This window comes from Triturus cristatus, chromosome 4_2 (genome assembly GCF_964204655.1).
Source record: "Triturus cristatus chromosome 4_2, aTriCri1.1, whole genome shotgun sequence".
NCBI lineage: Eukaryota > Metazoa > Chordata > Amphibia > Caudata > Salamandridae > Triturus > Triturus cristatus.
The window spans coordinates 659,356,964-659,362,963 of NC_140586.1; positions in this window are offsets into that span (position 1 = coordinate 659,356,964).

Below are 6,000 nucleotides of genomic sequence, written 5' to 3' on the forward strand. Positions count from 1 at the left end.
ATGTGGGCCCTACCAGTGGTCTCTAACACTAATGCGTGCCAGTCATCGGGGTTGGCATGTAGTCTCCCCAGCCTCAAGGAACTCCGCTCTCCGAACTTTCGTGCTCCGTACGCTCCAGCCGGTGGTCTTGCAGAGCTTGTACTATCATCTCCCAGGCCCTTACCCACTCCAACCCCTTCTCGTTATCCGCCTTGGTGGCCTGCCGCCTTCTAAGCACACTCTCGCATCTAGACCATTTCAGCAGCTCAGATATCCATCTCCCGACTGATGGGCCCTCCCGGGATTTCCAGTGCCATGTAATTTCTCTCTGGGCCAACATGAGACCTAAGTCAATGAATTTGCTCGTCACCTTCGTCTTTGCCGTGTGAGGGAACCAAAGCAGTAGACATGCCGCCATGTCAAACTCCACCTCCCGGTCAGCTACTGCATTCAAAAGCTCTCCCACCTCAGCCTAGTATGTCCCAAGCTTCGGGCACCCCCACAGTAGGCGGTCCAGCTCGGCCCCCAGCGCTAAACATCTCGGGCAAGCCGCATCCTGCACCTTAAAGTATCGTCTAATCTTTCCCGGGGTCAAATATGCCCTATGGAGGACGAAGAAATGCACCTGCTGAAAACGGGCATTCCCACTACCCTTCCAAGTCCTCCGCATGATGTGGCTCCAGACCATGTCCGGAATGGGTTTGCCTATGCTTTCCTCCCACCGCTCCTTCAATGCCGTGAGCGGCTACAGCCCCTCCTGCAACAGTCTAGAATGGAGGCAGGTCACCGCCTTAATCGTTCCCGCCGCCATCACCACGTACTGGCAGGTCAGGGTTGCGGTAGGTTCCACCAACCCTTCCCTCCAATGCTTTTGTATCGCCGCACTCACTGCCGCATGCAGGAGGTAACTCCCATCCGGGAGGCCAAACTGCTCCTGCAAAACCTCGAAGGGGGCCAGTGCCCCGTCGACATAGAGGTCCCCCACCATCTGTAGCCCCAGCTCTTCCCACTCCGCCAACGGGGACCAGTCGCCTCCATGCGGCAACGCCGTCAGCATCCTCAAAGGGATCTCCGGTGCATAAGGTCGCGCCGCTTTCGCTCTCTTCATACTCCTTTGCCAGCATAACCGAAGAGTTCTCTCCTCAATGGATAAGCCTCTCAGGTCTAGTTTCTGTTGCATGACTATGTAAGATAGAATGTGCCTCTGGATACCGGTCCCCCGTTCTTGTTCCGGGCCTCTAAACACTTTAGCAACGTTCTGTGTCAGCACTTGTAGCTGTGCCGCCAGGTAGTATAATTCGAAATCAGGGACCGCCATTCCTCCCTCGACTTTAGGCCGCATCAGAGTAGTCAAGGCCACCCTCTGCTGTCCGGTCCCCCACAGGAAGCCAATAACCTGCGTCCTCAATTCTTTGAAAATCCGCTGTGGGATCCAGACTGGCAGGGTGCGGAAGTAATAGAGCAGCCGGGGCAGAGCCACCATCTTTAACAGCGCAACCCGGCCCAGCAACGAGAGCGGGAGGGAGGCCCAGAAGGTCATGCACCCCTTCAGGGCCCTTATACAACGCCCTATATTACCTTCCAACAGGTTCACGATGTTGTGGTATATTCGGACCCCCAGATAGGTGAAGCACGTAGCCTCCCAGACCACATCCACAGTGGGAGGGGAATATGGCACATCCGCCCGCAGCGGGAAAATACAAGTTTTGGTCCAATTGACCTTGAGGCCGGAGAGCCTGCCAAAGCCCGACAGCATCCCCATAGCCCCTACCAGAGCGTCGCCGGTATCTTCTCGGTACAACAGGAGGTCATCAGCGTACAGCGAGATATGATGCGTCGCCTCCCCACAACTAACCCCGCCGTACACCGCCCCTGTCCGCGCTTGTGCCGCAAGAGGTTCCATCACCAAGGCGAACAACAGGCGAGACAGCGAGCAAACTTGTCTCGTCCCCCTGCGCACCGGATAATCTGAGGATATGACCGCTCCCAGCCGTACCCTGGCCGTAGTAGAGGAGTAGAGGACCCTCGTCCAACACCCAAATCCCTCCCCCAGGCCGAACTTCTCGAGCACCTCGTCGAGGTACCCCCATTCGAGGCTGTCGAAAGCCTTCTCGATATCCACGGAGAGCACTGCTGGTTTCTGATCAGGGTCCCAGACACTGTCTATGACACGGACCAGGCGGCGAATATTTATGGCCGTGCTCCTGGTGGGGATAAAACCGGCTTGGTCCTCATGAACCAGCTTGGTCATATGTGGCAGTAATCTAGTGGCTAGTATGCGACTCAGTATTTTATAATCGACCGTCAGCATAGACAAAGGTCTATACGACGTCACATCGGAGGCGTCCCTGCCGGGCTTCAGCAGCGGCACCACCAATGCCTCCCTCATCGACTGGGGTAGACGCCCCAGCGTCATGGCTTCAGCGTAGACCAGCAAGAGCCGGGGTGCCAAGACATCCACATACTGCGCATAGAATTCGATCGGCAGGCCATCCACCCCTGGCGTTTTGTTTCTGGCCATCTGCTTGATGGCCACCCGGATCTCCAGTAGCGTGATGGGCCCGCCCAGTTCCGTCGCGGTTTCGACATCCACCCTCGGGAGATAAATAGTCTCCAGATAGTCAGCTATTGTGGAGATCTCCACCCCCAGTTGGCTCTCATAGAGGCCCGTGTAGTACGACCGGAAGCGCTTCAGTACTGCCTTTTGCGAGTAGACCACCTCCCCTGTCTCCGTTCGAATGCTCATGACCGGGCAACCTCGGGGTTCTGGGTTAGCTAATCTAGCTAGTAGCATTCCTACCTTGTCCCTTTCCGCATGCACTCTGATGACATACAACTTGTAATCAAAACACCGCAGCCGCTCTGTTTCAGTCGCAACCAGCTCCTTCGCCTCAAGCAGCCTGTCCTGTAAGTCTGGTCGCTCGGGCCTACGCTGTTCTAGATCCCGCAGCACACCCTCCACCTTCCCCAGATCAGCCAGGACTGTTGACCGTACATTCGCAAATCTACCCATACAAATGCCTCTGGTCACCACCTTCATTGCATCCCATTCTATCGATCTCGTGGTAGTTGAGCCCTCATTCTCCCTAAAGTAGTGCTCGATGCCCTGTAGGACCGCATTACTAAACACCAGGTCTTCCAATGCAGCAGGTCGCAGCCGCCATGTTGGAACTGCTGACCTCGGCCGCTGCCACTGCACCGTCAACAGCAACGGGTTATGGTCTGAAATAGTTCTAGTGAGATACTCCGTGTGGACCATCACGGGAGCCAGGGAACCGCTGCACAGAATGGAGTCTATCCTAACATGCAGCGCGTGCAACGCGGAGGAAAAGGAATAGTCCCGAACTCCCGGATGTTGCTCCCTCCACACATCTATCAGGCCCCACCTCTCCTGCCAGTCCGCCCTGTGCGCCGCTAACCGGCGCACCGGGGAGTCACCCAATGGCGGATGCGACCTATCCAGTGCCACATCAGTGATCGAGTTGAAGTCCCCTCCTATCGATATAGGGCCCGCTAGGAAGTGCGCCAGTGAGCCCGTCAGGCTAGCAAAAAAGCGGGCCTGGTCCGTATTGGGAGCATAGATACTGCACAAGACTACGTCCTGACCATAGAGCCTCCCCTCCACCGCCACAAATCTACCCTCCAGGTCCACAAACTGATTCGTGGCCTGGAATGGGACCCCCGCTCTCACCCACACCAGCACCCCCCTGGCAAACGCTGAGTACGTAGTACCAAACACCTGGTCACACCATCTCCTCTGCAGCGCAGTGTATTCCTGCTTAGTTAAGTGAGTTTCTTGCAGGAGTGCAATTTGGATGCCGCGCCTCACCAGGTGGGCGTGTACCTTATATCTTCTAGTCATAGTTCGGAGTCCACGGACATTCCACGTGAGGCATTTCAAATTAGGTAATGTCCCCATTGCAGCCAGTACCCCACCATTGCACCAGTGTCCCAGGACCACCCACAGCAGCGCAGTAGAACCCCCCTAACCAAAACACCCCCACAAACTCCCCCCCCCTCCCACTCCCCAGAACAGGACCCAATAATGCAATATCAGCCTTCATCCAAACCTGCAACCCTCCAAACATTCCCTACTCTGTGGTCCTCGCCACAGAAGGCCTTAAGGGCAACACGAGGGTGATTCAGAGCCGACCCAGGGCAGACCAAGCCCCCGCCCCGAGCCCACAATCCCCTGTGTGTCTCAGCACAAAACCTGCGAGTCCGCTGAGCACCAGGACCCCCAGCTAGACCAGGAGCTGTGAATATGGCCGCACTCCCAGTGTCATTCGTTAAATAGGCCATCAGCCGTCTGAGGGGTGACCGCCGGCCTCCCGGAACTGTCAGCCTCCGAGACCTCTCCGCCGGACTGTCCGGCCTCCTCACCAGAGTCCGAGCCCACCGATATCCTCTCCTGTTGTGAGCCCGTGATGATCGCCGTTGCAGCCAGCGCTCCCCGTCTGTCGTCCGCCATCTGTTCGTCCCGCACCGCTCTCTGGAGTTTATTGCGTTTGCGGATGCGTTGGGATTTCCGCACCTGGACCGGCTTCTGTCGCTCCCTCTCACCCTTCCCCCCACAGGCCGTTCCAGCACGATACGACTCCAGCCACGACCATACCTCATCAGGGGCCTGAAAGAAGTGAGTCGTTCCGCCCAAAATCACTCGTAGCTTCGCCGGAAACAGCAAGGAATATTGTAAGCCCTCACTCCTCAGTTCTTTTTTCACAGCCAAAAAAGAAGCCCTGTTCTTCTGGACCTCCTGCGTGTAGTTGGGGAACACCGTGACTGAGCTATTTGCCACCTGAAAGGGGCCCTCCGAGCGCGCCCTCTGTATCAATAGATCTCTGTGCCTGTAATGCAATAGTCCGACCACCATTGGTCTGGGAGGGCGGCCCTGCGCGGGCGGTCGGGCCGGGACCCTATGTGCTCGCTCCAGGGAAAAGAAGGGGGAGAGACCCTCCGGGGCCACAGTCGTTTTAAACCAGTTCTCCATATAGGCCACAGCATCATCCCCTTCAACTTTTTCCGGCAGGCCCACTACCCTCACGTTGTTCCTCCTATTGCGACCTTCGGCGTCCTCCGCCCGTTTCTCTAGCGTCGCCAGGCGGCCAAGGATATCAGCGAGTTTGCGTTCCGCGGTTACCGCTGCCGGTTTGAGCTCCTGTAGCAGTAACTCATTGTCCTTCACTCTATCCGAAAGTTTGGCATGATCTGCCCTCAAGAGGCCCAGTCCAGTGGCAACCTGCGCTATGTCTTGATGCAAGGCCTCCTTGGTCGCGGTGATCGCCTCCAGGATCCCATTCAGTCGTTTATTCAGGCGACGTTCCTGCGCCTAGCCCTCCGAGTCATTGTGGGCCCCGCCAGCCGCGGCTGACATCGCCGCCTGGCTGTGCCCGGGAGTCAAATGCGGTGCAACGCCCTTAGTGGCCATCCCGCCCCGTGCTAGCGCCAGTTCAGGGCACCTCTGGAGGACAAGCCGGTTCCAATGTCCATCCACTTCGGGAGAGAGGATCCGTAGCCCGTTTCCCACTCAATGAGGTCAGTGTCCTCCTCGAAGGCCGGCCGCCACCCCCAGGGCCCGGCAGCTTGGCAGTCCGTATACCCCCTTCTCGTGGCGAGCAGGCTGTCCCCCAGCCAATACCACCCGTCTCAGGCGCCGGTAGCCCCTCGCCTCCTTCTGCGTGCCCACGAACGCCACCCAGGTCAAGGGCCTCTCGCTACCCCGCGCAGCGTCAACAGCAGTGCGGGCTCACCTCATCTTTGAGCCAACGCCGAGGAAGACCCAGCTCGACACACCCAGCGGGGCCAGCCGTGCACCCCGGGGGGCGCTACTCCACAGCAGTCTGGCGCGCCTGTTCCCAGCGCTCCTCAATCCGAGTACTTCTGGCCCTCCAGGTAGCCACCAACGACCGCCCACGACCACTTTGTGCGTCTCACCCGGTCCCGCTGCCCTGGGCCTGTCCCCCCCGCAGCTCAGCAGCCACTCCGGTCAGCCTTGACCCTACGCAGGCAGCCGCGCCTCAG